Below are 14,924 nucleotides of genomic sequence, written 5' to 3'. Positions count from 1 at the left end.
CTCAAAAAACGCTGAAAGACTACCTTCACATTGCTCCCTTCCTTGCTGGGCTTACTTGTGGCTGCTTTGTTGCGCGATATGCTTCCCACACGGTGCTTCGCGTACTTAAAAGCCCAAAAAGTACCTATTCATTTTTGATTGTTTGCTTTTCTCTCTCTCTCTCTTGCTCTGACATTCTCAGCTCCTGACAGAGGGGGTGTGAGCAGGGGGACTGTTCACACCCCTAGAGGATACGGACGCTCGTCTAAAAAATGCAGAAAGACTACCTTCACATTGTTCCCTTCCTTGCTGGGCTTACTTACAGCTGCTTTGTCAAGCGACATGCTTCCCGCACGGTGCTTCACATACTTAAAAGATCGAATAGCACCTATCTGTTTTTGATTATTTGCTTTTCTCTTTCTCTCTCTCTCTCTCTCTCTGACGTTCATACTTAAAAGCCCAAACAGCACCTATTGATCTCTCTGAAATTCTCTGCTCCTGACCTGCAGTCCTTTGAAGAGGAAGATATGTTTGCATTCTTTTAATTGTGAGACGAACTGTCATCTCTGTCTTGTCATGGAGCACATTTAAACTTTTGAAAAAGAGACAAATGTTTGTTTGCAGTGTTTGAATAAAGTTCCTGTCTCTCTACAACCTCCTGTGTTTCTGTGCAAATCTGTGACCCAAGCGTGACAATATAAAAATAACCATATAAACATGGAACGCAACCCCCGTGATCGAGGAGGGATCACTGTATTTCTCACTTGCTGTAATCACTTTCCAATGCAGGCCAACCACTACATTTCTGGTTCTCAATTTTCCCTATTTGTTTGTGCTGCTGCAGAAGAGTTTGGACAGCACATCTGGAATCAAATTCCCTGCTGTAAAATTTCTGCTTCAGAGAGACAAAATGATTCAGGATGCCCACGTTGTGTTTTGTTGCTCTGCTGATGTTTGCAGGAACACTCAATAAAACTGAATAAAAAAAAATCAAGTGACGGTGAGATATGAAGCAGTCAGATTCACCAGCGTTTGTGTGTCAGCTTTTATCCATCCAGATCAGAGAATGTCCAGTTCCATTGCCTCAAAACACCACTCACATCTACAGTTATTACCAGTTTCAAATAAAAACTAACAGCGTCAGATCCCTAGGGCGGTAGTATGTATCGTGATCGTGACTGAAAGAATAAAAGTGAAAAAAAAAAGGTAACTTTTACAAGTCTAATAAATGTACACCGTCTGTTACAGACGCAAACCAAGTGTATGTGTGTACTGTATAATATTAACAATAAGAGCAGCTCACTACTGAAAACGGCAAATATAGGATTCAGTCGGGATTGAACAGGGACTGTTGATTACAAGTCAGAAAGTCTTACCGATACACCACGGAAGCTGTTGTATCGTCGAACCTTTTGTGAAAGTGTTTATTTGATCTTTGGACTTCAGGCTTCACACATTATATACTTTATCCCAACATTTTGTCATTTACTACTAAAATATGAAAAACGTTTCTGTTTTAACAATGTGTTTACACAGATTATTGTAGAAACGGAACACACATGAAATGCATTTGTTCCAAATAACGATCTATTATTTCCACTCTGAAACTCCAGCACTTCACTCCCAGATAATCAAGGCATGAGCTGGGAGAACTTTGTGCACGTTCTGTGGTGGGGAGATGGAATAGCAGGCTGCTTGCTGCTTGTCTTTATCAGCACATTTAAGGTGGGCCGGATCTACAAGTTTTTTCGTAGGCTCTGGTAATTCTAGTGTTAATTCTGGCATTTTCCTGTAGATGCAAAGGAGAGAAACGTATTAATATTGTGTTCCTGATCCCCATTTCTTGTACTTTCATGGGTGATCAAGCCTGTTCATTGTCCCCTAATTGCATGTGTGTGACACTTTCAAAGGCTGTTCTTATTCCACTGGTACAGTGGTGTAGCTGGTAGCTTTATTTATCAACTCACAGTGCTTGAAACTTGATGCCATTCCAAGGTGCTGCATCGCCTGTGCGGTGTTCATAAGTTCTCACGGTGTCAGCAGGAATTTCCTTCCACAGTAAAAAAAAAAAGCTGTAATGGTGTTTGACAACTATTAATTCACCCCTTATAGGAAAGTGAGTGTTCCCTGTGCTCTCCAGGACTGATTCTTGTCTTGTGCCTGTTCCTGCCAGGGTAAGCTCTGAGAAGCTTGTACTGGATAAAGCTAGTTCCAAAAATGAATGAATGAATGGCATTGCTAATTCTTTTCCTTTGAACTGCTTTCTACATCAGATTTCACAGTCTGGCACTCCCGAGTTTTGCTTAAAATAGTGAAAAATATCCAAACATTACTGTGTAATGACATGTGCTTCAGCAACCACAGATTAGTCTGTTATTACAAGATAGAGATGAAAGCAAGCATAGAGGAAACTGGGTTAAACTCAGGCATATATTTTTATTTTAAGAAAACCATCAGAGATGTGTGTGAGAGTTCTGCACTGCTGTTTCAAAACACCATTCCCTGCTGTATTTGTTTATTTATTTATTTTCTATTCAACATAATAAAACAGTGTAACCACAAGGGGGTTCAACTGAGCCCCAAATCACAGTCAAAGCAATACCCAATGCAACTCCAGGTTCAAATAAAGAACACCTTCTTCATTCAAACACCAGTACAAATAAACTGTTCCTAATCCTCCTTCCTCCTCCAAAAGAGTGGTGCCCACTGCCTTCAGTCTCTGACTCAATTTAAGTGAGGCAACAGGCTCTCCATTAAAGTCAACATGGGAACTGCTTCAGGTTTCCTGGCCAAGTCCTCTGAAGCACTTCCAAGTGGTTCGGAAACCAGGGCAGTCCTCCCCCAGTAGCGTTCTCTGGAGGTTACCAAAAACCAAGACATGACTGTGTCTCCGGACTCCATCTCCCATGCCACCCTTGTGGGATTTCTGATCAGATTTAGCTCTGAGGAACACTGCCACCTGCTGTATGGGGGAACAAACTGCTCCCGGTGAGCCCATTCACCAGATCATTCCATTATGGTCTCCTGGCCAAGAATGAATCCATCCTTTATCCCAGATAAGATGCCTGTCCTTCCTTCCTGGCACCTACAACTTGAATAGTGCTCTAAGGAACAAAACATGCAAGGAAAATGTAAGAGCTGACTTGTTGCATCCTGGCCATGTACCACAGTGATGGATACTGCAATGATCATCCACACAAAACCAGGCGCCTCATGTATAATGCCGTGCGTAGAATTCACACTAAAACATGGCGTACAGACAAAAGTGGGAATGTGTGTACTGTGACGGATAGCCGGGGCCCATGCCTGGCTGGGACGCCCCTTCATCACATCTGCCAGGGGGACAAGGATGGGAAGCCCAGTATCTCCCCCTGGACGCTAGATGGCAGCCTCCCTGGGTTGCAACGGTGTCTCGGACTCCCCCAGGGCTTCATGGGGATTGGAGTTCTGTGCAGCTCTGTGGGGTTCTGCAGGCGCCACCAGGGAGTGCTGCTACAGATTCTTTAATTTAATATTATTTATTGTATCAGTATGCTGCTGCTGAAGAATGTGAATTTCCCATTGGGATTAATAAAGTATCTATCTATCTATCTATCTATCTATCTATCTATCTATCTATCTATCTATCTATCTATCTATCTATCTATCTATCTATCTATCTATCTATCTATCTATCTATCTATCTATCTATCTATCTATCTATCTATCTATCTACAGAAGCGGCTGGGCCCTTTTGGGCACTGGTATCACCTTACCCGGAAGTGCACCTGGATGTAACTAATCAACCACCTGGAGCACTTCCGGGTACACAGTAAAAGGGAGCCAGCGACCACCACTCGGTAGCCAGTGGAGGAGGACTAAGCTTGAGGAGGAGTAGTGGTAAAGGAGAAATTTGTGTTGTGGACCTTTTGTGGTGTTTGGGACTGTGTATTGCCTGTGGGTCACGGGGAAGACGTGTGCCCATGGGTGAAGAAAAAATAAAGTCTTTTGTTGTTTCATACGTGCCTTTGTGTCCATCGGGTCAGGCACCTATATAGCGCCTTTGCTACAGTACGCACAAAAAAAATCCAGATGCATAAATCTGTGCATATGCCAACTTCCACGTTCTTCTGCTCCATAAATCCCGGTCAGCGTGAAAAGTAAAGCACGTGCACACACCTGCCACCACTCCCCAACTCTCAGAATTATGCCTCTTTGAATATACAAATCAATATAAATAGCCCTTAAGCTCAGCGTTCTGTAAAAAAGCATTGGCAAAAGCATGGGGGACAATAGAAGAATTTCAGCGAATACCAAGTGGAGGCAAGGAAAAACTTACTATACAGTGGTATAAAAATCAAAAGGAAGTTGATTGAGTGACACAGAGTGTCAGAGAAATTCCAAAGTTGAAGTTCACAAAGTTGCACAGTGCCGAAATAAAAAAGAAGTTGTCAGATATCAAAGTCGCCGTGAAAAGGCGAGTCATAGCCCACTGTCTGAGAGTCAAATGGAAGCTTATTAGGGTACAGAGAAAAAAAAAAAAAGCATACAGTGGGAAAAAAAGCACAGAACTGTAATCTCGAAATTTCCACTTTAATCACATAGTTTATTTTGTCATTAAAGTACAACATCATAAACTTCATCTTAAAATCTTTAATTTACTAGTTTCTCAAATACCATCGTAACTAAAGTAGCATGTTAAATGCTTTGTATTGTATGTGATCTTCTGTGTGTTCTATGTGTGTGAATCACTTTGTGCTTCTTAAATGAGCTTTCCGTTCCTCCGACAGGACACAGATTCCATTACATTCGTGATATTACAGCTCTCTGAATAATTTAAATACTGAGATGTATACTTGATATCAGTTTCATGATGATAGGAGTTAAAGCATGTTATTAAACATGGGAACACGGTGGCGCTGTGACAGTGATGAGCTGGCGCCCCGTCCAGTGATTGTTCCTGCCTCACACAAGATGTTTGCTGCGCCGTGCATGACCTCTGATGAAATAATTTATTGCAGCAGTACTGTCTCTTTCAAACATACTAACCCCCAATTCCTGTCCTTCCTTTCTTTCTCCAAGTACCCAATCGCCACACAATCATCTCTTTAATAGATGTTAAGCTATCTGTAAGCTGAGAACGCCGATTCTTCAAAACTTTTAAGGAACATTGAAATATCTTTATAGTACTTGTTTAATTATTCTATCCATCCAGTGTTGCACCAGTCCCAGCAAGAATACAGCGCGAGGCAGGAACAATCCCTGAACGGGGCACCAGATCGTCGCTAGCGCTGCAACACCGTGTCCTCACATGTTTTATTATTAACAATATAAATGATTTAAATGATGTTAAAATTTTATCTTTTATCTATATACTGTAAAAAACATATTTTGCTGCATTTCATCTTAAAAATGATATTGTCATCATATGTAAATATGCTCTTTATAAAGTGGCTCAGGTTCTGCAATAATATAACTGTATCGCAAGTTTACAGTGAGGTAATTATATTTATAATTACAAACAGTTCAAATAGCGCATGGCTGAGACAGTGAGTGCTTGATGCGGTAACTCTCGATACCGATAATTCTCTTTCCGATCAGCTGCTGTAGAGCTGTGATTTCACACTCAGATACAGTGGGATAAATGCTTGAGAGTAGCAATGCTAAAGCAGCTATGGTATTTGGAATAGTTTGGCCATTCCGTGGACCATTATATTGTTAATTACAATCAAATGCCTTAAACTAATAAACAAAATGTGGTTAATTTCAGTGTATTTGATAAAGCCGTCAGGAATGTGCACCTAAAAAAGAAAGGGAAATCACACTGGAACAATAGCACTGCTTTGATGCTGGGTGCCGCCAGTTTGCAAAACCGGGTGGAGAACTTGCATACGCCAAGGGTTTAGCTGGCGTGAAAATGTGCGTGGCTTTACGGCAAGTTTAGTTTTTATACATTGCAATGTGAGTGTGAAAACGGGCGTACGCAACATTTTTCTGCGTTAGCACTGTTTATACATGAGGCTTCAGGAGATGGAAACATAATAATGAATCACTATGAAAATGAAAATGATTGTAATCAGAGAGACTATTGAACAGGACATCCATCCATCCATTATCCAACCTGCTATATCCTAACTACAGGGTCACGGGGGTCTGCTGGAGCCAATCCCAGCCAACACGCAAAGCAGGAAACAAACCCTGGGCAGGGTGCCAGTCCACCGCAGTGAACAGGACATCCAATACAAAATGGCAAAAAATGAGCATTGGAAGTCCAGATCAACAGATAATTAAAAAAAAGGAACAGAACCTACGTGTCTGAAGAAAGTAACCGGTGCTTGTTATGTTTATCCAATCGAGTGATGCCACTACATGGAACCACCGTCAAATTTATAGTGTAGTATCTGCTGCATCACAAACACAACTGCCTTATTCACATGATGTGATTTCTGTGTCACACAAACACATAACAGTTATAAAAATGAACTTTATAAAATCAAATACAAAATGGAGTTAAACCCCTTAAAACAGATTCATCAATATAAAAAAACTTTAAATAACCCAAAATACTCATATAGTCATGTATAATTATGAAAGTAGGATTCTTCTCAAATTCTTGTGCATTCCTGTGCAATATTTTTTGCAGTAATAGGAAAATCTTGAACATATGTGATTTGATACTGAACATTTTCACTGAAAGTTGAAATTTGATAACAGTGAAAAAAACAAAATAATAATCACAGTAAGAGTAGCAACAGCATTGCTGTAATGCTGTCTCTGCACTGGACTTCATACAACTTTGTGGTAATAATTTGAGATCTCCACATTTTAGTGACTGCTAAGGTGCTTATATCTCATTTGACATCCAGTTTTTAAGCATTTATTAAAAAGGCACACATTTCAAATTATAAATAATTATTGAATGCCATTTTACCCAAAACAAGTCTTACTGTTTCTCTATCTGTAAATGCTATAACATACTGGGTCTTTCACTGCCATCTTCTATTTTCAAGATAGGTAATAGAATTAATTAAAAAATATTTTAAATCACTTGACCTATGTGTACCTTGAGTGTCTTTCCTTGATATCCACATGTGTCTGAACCTGTCCTGACCAATGTTGCTTCTCAGACTCTGTCTTTGTTTTCCAGGTGCCTTGCTCACCTCCTGTCTGCCTTTATACTTCCTGCCTTTGAAGGAAACTCTCAGCATGTCTCCTGCACCTGTCATGATTTGGTATGATTTTGGGTCCGCAAAAGCCACCATATGTTTATTTCCTTTGTTATGCCCGCTTCCAGTGTTATTAGCGATGTAGCCTCTGAGGTCTGGACCCACGCATAATCGACGCAATGGGATTAAAGGACGGCTATGAGTTTAAATCCTTACCCAATGTGCAGATACCAAATCTCAAAAGAATTTAAAGTTTATCTTTTCTTGCAATACTTTTGGTTTTGATCCTCTTGTTTGACCACAATTATTGTTTCTCATATTGAAGTTCAGTTTCATTTCATTTTCTGTTTTGTTTTTTACACGTATTTTACAGTTTTTGCTCAGAAGGTTTATCTGCCAATTCCTGACAGAACACAGCCTTTACTCCTTCTTGTGCATCTCACGCTCTCACATCCTCATTGGATCATACGACCAAAACCTAACTGACCAGTCACACCAAAGTCAAACTGACCAATCAGATTGCTCACAGGAACCGGACACACACATACAGACCTTAGCATTTTATTTTATTACATAGCGGTTTACAACTAAATAGGTGAAGCATGATTAGTACCTCTGGGCTATAATGAGCAACAACCTTGCTTGAGTGTAACTGTTGTTTAGTATTCTCATACATTTATACAACATTTTTGTGACCCTTCTTATTTCTCATCCTGTGTCATTGGTTTAATAAATGTGGAATGTTTTCAATGAATTTTCCGTAGTTGTTCAACAAGACTAAAAATGACCTCATGCACATTACCTCTACAATTTCCTTTGTGGACTGTGTATGTGCTCCATCTCATACATCCCTTATCTTACTTGACACTCAAGTTATCACTTTGTAATTATTTGAGTATTGCTTTAAAATGTTTAATATGTTTTTCTGGGTTATGTCCAGTTATCAATATATCATCAAGATAACATTTTACCCCATCCAAACATTGTAACACCTGCTACATTATTTCTGTGAAAAGAGCAGGTGCACTGGAAATGCCATAAAGTAATCTGTTAGAAGCAGATTAGAGCTCATTATTTGCATTGATGATACAATAAGTAACACTTTCAAATTGTTTCCAGCTGATAGTAGGTGTACGATTAAGTCAAGCTTTGTAAACATTTGATCACCAAACAAACAAATTTTGATTTGTAGGTCAAAGGTGCTGTTCTATGTCTCCATTGTTATCTTATAATCTCTACGTATTGTTACCCATTTGCCATTTTGGGTAAACAGACATTAGGAAGAGCCCATTCACTGTACCTAGCCAGAGATGATATACCTTCAGATTCATGGCTCTGAGTATCTTTAAGGGTGTTCTACATGGAGAGTGGTTTTCAGAATATTCCCATAGCCCTTTCAATGACATATTCTTTTGCTTTGATACTCACAATCATAGGGCTTGGCTTACATAATAAGGAATTATCTACCACACAATTTTCCAAACAGCTTCACATTTTGAACACCTGACATGGCTAAATGAAAATGACTGATATATTCTGTAAGCAGTAATGCAACACCATTACTCTTTAAGACTATTAATTCCAAGGTATGAACTCTTCAATTACTCTGAAACTTAATGTGGTGATTTTTTGAATGCGTTGATGTATAAAATATATTAACTGTAAACCATCAAAAGACTTTGTTCAATTTTGTAACAAGTTCTGTGATAGGACAAAAATTGTAGCACCTCACTGAGTTTTAATTTTAACTCACACACCATTAAATACCACATAGATAGTTAATGATTTGTCAGTTTTTAAAGCAAACAGTTCAGATTTCCTTCCTTGTTATAGGCAACCTTGCAACATCTTTCGGCATGCTTAGAAACAAGCTTTGGGGACTCATGTATAAACGGTGCATACGTACAAAAATGTTGCGTACGCCCGTTTCTATGCTCACATCACGATGTATAAAAATTATACTTGGCGTAAAGCCCCACACATTTTCACGCCAGCTCAATCCTTGGCGTACGCAAATTCTCCACTTGGTTTTGCAAACTGGCGGCACCCAGCATCAAAGCAGTGCTATTGTTCCAGAGTGGTTTCCCTTTCTTTTTTAGATCCACATTCCTGATGCGGCTTTATCAAATACACTGAAATTAACCGCATATTGTTTATTAGTTTAATTCATCTGATTGTAATTAACCTGTAACAATATAAAGGTCCATTGAATGGCCAAACTATTCCAAATACTATAGCTGCTTTAGCATTGTTACTCTCACCACTCAGAGTATTTTAACCCACTGTATCTGAGTGTGGCATCACAACTCTACAGCAGCTGATCGGAAAGAGAATTATCAGGATACAGCATCAATCACACGCTGCCTCAGCCATGCGCACTGTCTGCTGAACTGCTCTCATACGACAAATGCTTCAGAGCCTTTCCTGTAGTTTCATCCCAAGAACTATAAACACACTGAATCAGTCCATCAAGTGCTCCTTGTAGAACTGTTTGTACTTATAAGTACAATTACCTCACTATAAACTTGCAATACAGTTACAATATTGCCACTTTATAAAGCACGTATTTACATATGATGACGATATCATTTTTAAGATCAAATGCAGCAAAATATGTTTATTACACTATACAGATAAAATGTTAACATCATTTAAATAATCTATATTGTTAATAATTAAACATATGAGGACACGGTGTCGCAGCACTATCGGCGATCTGGTGCCCCATTCAGAGATTGTTCCTGCCTCGCGCTGTATTCTTGCTGGGACTGGCGCAACCCTTGCAATAACCTTCAGAGACAAAGTCTCATTCAACCAAGTGGTGGTTTATAGCAAGGGGTGCTACTTAAATTAATTAAGCAATGTGAAATAATCATGAAATAAATGTGTTTATTTGCCCAATGTGCCTGGTGTCAGTGCATGTCAACATCCATTAGTAATTTGTTCTGACATGTACTTGATTAATTTCTGTGTGAATACCTATATTTCCGGAGTGAAGGATTCCAGCCAAATGAAAGTCTATGTAAGTCCTTGATCTTTTAGCAAGCAGGTGACCTGAGGCTGCCTTTTCATTGGTTGCTTTCAGATTTTTCAGAACAGCTCTGTGCATCCCAGATACTCCTGTATTTATTGGCAGCTAATTAGTATTGTTTTAGGTTTTTTAATCTCACATGATTGGACAATTGTTGACACACTATGTCATATTGATGTCAATGGTTCACAGTTCACACCCGCCTTAAACATCTCGTAACTACAGATGAATGAGTGTGACTTTAAGACGATCAAAGGAAACTTGGTTATTTCTTTAATTAAATATCCCTTCATAAATTGTTCTCATGAAGAAAAAAAGAAGATAAAGTAGCTTGGACCGGACCGACCTGACTTAAAAATTCAGCAGAAAGCAAGTAATTGAGGATGAGCTTACACATGAACTTTTTCCAGCTCTTGTTGTGACAAACGACAAGCTAACTATGATTACAGAAAAGTCAGGTCTTTGTGTGTGTATTATTTGCAAGGAGATCAAAGGGCCTAACTGTACTAGGCATTCTACAGCTTCTGCAACTATAAGCAGTCAAAATATGAAGTAATCACACAAGCAAATCAATCCTGTGCTAAATAATGTTAGTTATTTCATAAAATATAAATTCAACATTAATAAATATAAATAAGAAGTATCTCCATACAACCTAACAATAGACTTGGGATACTATGATTCAGGTGGTTTATTATTCTTTCAAGCATTTCAAAATCTGCCTTTGATGCTCTTTTTCCATGCTGCATTGTGCAGCTGATTTTTTTCTTTTTCATATTGTGCTCAAAAAGAGATCTGCTCTGAAAATGTGAACAAACTTGTTTGCCTTAGCAACTAGTTCAATGTTAAGAATGAAACAAAATAAAGACAGTGGCCATGAGCAATGTTACAAGTATATCCAAAATATTGTGTTTTGTTTGTCATAATTTTGACAATATGTGACAGGTGTCTGGTCACACTTACAGGTAATCTAACCTAGACACTGTAAAAATATTTGACTACGCATCCCAGTTTTATTAAGAGACGGGGAACTCTTGAAATTTACAGAAAATAGCACACAGGTTTCTTTAAATTGGGTGGTGAGTAAATACATAATGAAAGACACAACATGCATTCATCTTGGATTATTAGATCCATCTAGACTAATCTACTACACGGCTGCGTTTGAAAAACCGACTTATCCCGGATGAGTTTCACCGGCATTAACTCATCCAAGATCAGGCATCTGATCTCTGATTTTTTAAGCGATGTACAGAAAATACCCCCATGTTCATTTCTAAGTCAGGTTAATAAAAACATTTTCCAAGGAAGGAGCAGTTCTTTTATCACAATTTTGTATTGTTTGTATATTTAAGCAGTTAAAACTTCAAAGCAGTGATTCTTTTGCAAGACAGCAAATACAATAATCAGTAAAAGGATTACCCAGGAAATTTACCTTTTAACTTCTCACCCCCAGTCCCAACAATGGGTGCCTATTACCTCTTCGTCTACTGTGTTTTAAATGTAGTACTTACATGTTCCTGCGGTGGGTTGCCACCCTGCCCGGGATTGGTTCCTGCCTTGTGCCCTGTGTTGGCTGGGATTGGCTCCAGCAGACCCCCGTGACCCTGTCTTCGGATTCAGCGGGTTGGAGAATGGATGGATGGACTTACATGTTCCTTTGCCTATGAGAGAAATGAAACCACCCAGTGTACAAAAAATGTCCCCCTCTGACAAATAAAATGAAATTTCTGAAATCCTCTGAGAATTATTTCCAGTATATCACGATACTGACAGTATTATATTTATGGCTGATCTGATGATGTAGTAAATGAACATTTTTACATAATTCTTAGTGTACTGTAGTACTAAGCAGCACCCTGTGTAATTATAAAACATGCAAAGACTCTGTATTTCTTTTTACATATTGTGTGCTTTATTCCTTTAGTTTGCTTTAGTAATAGGCCTACTATTGTTAAGATCTTTGTTAAGATCATGCAGGCTAAGATGGTTGAACTAAGTGAGAGCTCAAGAGAGAGAAAAACATTCACCTGACAGTATTGTTCACCGTAGGCTATTATTGGTGTCTACAGTTCGGGTGCTATCGTGCCAGTTAAATGTTGTTTTTTTTTTCTTTTGTTTTTTGCACCATTGTAAGGCCATACCCAGATGGCTAGGTCTTTGAATTTGTGTGCGTGCATCTTCCAATGTTGTGTGCATTACTGAGCAGGGTTCTATTACAGGATCCTCCTCGTTTGGTCGCTGATGGTGAAATTCTATAATTCATCTTATCTGGGTGAAATTTTATTCGCCCACCTAGTTTCATATATTTCCACCCACCAACACATTTCTGGCTATGCTGCTACTTCTACTACTACTACTAATTCTTTACACTTATATAGTGCTTTTTAACTACTCAAAGTGCTCTGCCTGTAAGCAACATAACAGTTTATATATGCTTTTTATTTTTTTCTCCTGAGCTATGAACTACTACTTTATTTTGTCTCACGAAAAATTGCATCCCAACCCACATTATTTTCACCAGCCACCACTGATTACATCTTTGAACACAATAAAAATTGTGATGTTAGATATGAAGATGTACTCCCAGAAACCTCTATAACTGTTTTTTCACCGATTGTTTCATTTCACCAGTGAAGAAGATTGTGTTCATTGGGGTATATGTGAACTAATACCTATACGATAGCAAAGAGGGTCATCATGATCATTCTTACTGTGGAATAAATAAAATAAATTCCATGGCCAAACATTTGCTGTCATTTAAGAGAGTGAAGATGAAATAAGTCAGTAGTCCATTTGTAAGCAGTAACTTACATGAATATTATAGTTCCTCTGTGCTCATTTAAAGTGTTCACATATGGCGGGAACTCATTGATGCTATTCTGATTAATTTTATTTAATTACTATAGTTATTTTGGGTTGTACAAGATGTTTTTGTTATTTTTCTGATGGTACCAAGGGAACATTTTCTTTCAGGTTTACTATGTGTTTTTTTTTAGCAGCGCGATTCTTAGTTTGCAGGATGACAGCAACATCATGTAAGACATCATCACACCTCTCATATAGGCTCACACAGACATCAGAATTTTGAATCATTCAAGTAAAGACCCATGACAACTAGTGTTACAGTTAGTCAAGAAAAATTAAGGTTTGTCATTGCAATTGAACAAGTTCATCAGTGATCAATTTGACTTGCCAATGAAACAGACTTAAAAACATTTGGATACTATTTGACTGTCTTGGTTGCTCTTATGGGCAGAGCATCTGCAAATACAGACAGACCACTGGATTATGTAAGTTCTCAGGACAAGCTGATCTTGCATTGGAACTTCACCTTGTAGAACACAGCCGTCATAACTGTCTGTTATGTATGGTGCTACTTTTTATTTTTTTCCTGGCTTTCTCTGTAGCTGAAATATTAATTTTGGCATTGCTTTGTGGTAATTAACACCCAAAGAAATCAGAATTTTTCTTAGAGCTTCTGATCAAAGCTTATATTTTTTGCCAGCTTTTTCTGTGTGCCGCTATTTGGGTTACAGCATCCATTTCCATGGGAATCTCCCATGAGCACTAGGCCATGCTGCTTGTGATATCATCGACTTACCACTATAAAGATGATCCTAAATTATTCACTTTTATCCAAGATCAGATCACATTTAGTGTACTACTTTCTTTGAACTGTGTTTACTGTATTTTTTTAATAAAGCTCTGACCCTTGATGACCCTTTCTGGCTTTGGCATTAATTCTTCTTTGACTTTCAGTTTTGACCCTTGCTTTACTCTTGACTCGGTCCTTTCTTCTGATTCTCACTCTTAATTTTTTTGGACTGACTGCTCTTTTTATAGTCAGTACAACAGCTGCTAAACAGGCAGATAGCCATATGTCAAAAAGGCAAGATTTTAGGCAAATGTTTCCAAAAGCACAATATCAGAATCCAAAAAAACAGGTCAAAGCACAAAAATCACATAAACCACAGAAGGAGCTGGACAGAATGGTGGAATATACAATCCTAGAGTGAAGTGGCTTTATTGGGCTCCGTTGTGTTATGCCATTCACTTTATCCCAAGATGATCTGTTGGATGGCGGAGTGGACAGTGCCTGCCTGCTGTTTTTAGTTTCAGCTGACAACTCCTGAATTTCCAGCTGGCAAGAGAGAATGTGGCCATGCACTGGGATGAGGTTAACGTGTCTGAGAGATGCATGGATATTCAAGAAATTACAGGAAAGATCGATACCAGTAATCAAGGAAGCCATTACCAAAACAAAAGCATTCAGTGGTGTCAAAAAGTAGAATATCCAAAAATTGATAAGCAAGAAACCTCCTAACACCAAAATCTAGACACTTAACTGTTAACAAAGTCAGCTGAAGATTGCCTCACTGTTGATAACCAAATGATGCTAACCATTAAGAGGTCACACACCAAAGTTGTTTGAGGTAAGAATCCTTCATCTTGGATATTACACTAAATATGGCATGGAGTTATAAAACGTAGCGTCAGTAATCTGGATGGATTGTGCCTTGTAGGTGAAATCCCCTTGGTAACAGTATAGCGCAGCTTGCAACCATCCCACGTTGAAGCTTAAAAAATGTTGATCCAGCAAACTCGAAAAATAAAGATAATAAATTCTATTTACTTGCATTTACATTTTTAATACTAGACACTCATTTGTTAATATTCTGTGATGCATACAGCTTCTGAGGAACCACAATAGAGCAGCAGAAAAAAAATACATCCAAAGCAAAAAGAAATATTATATGTCTTAAATC

The sequence above is a fragment of the Erpetoichthys calabaricus genome, chromosome 13 (genome assembly GCF_900747795.2).
Source record: "Erpetoichthys calabaricus chromosome 13, fErpCal1.3, whole genome shotgun sequence".
NCBI lineage: Eukaryota > Metazoa > Chordata > Cladistia > Polypteriformes > Polypteridae > Erpetoichthys > Erpetoichthys calabaricus.
The sequence above is the reverse complement of the archived record's forward strand: the minus strand, read 5'-3'. Positions refer to the sequence as shown.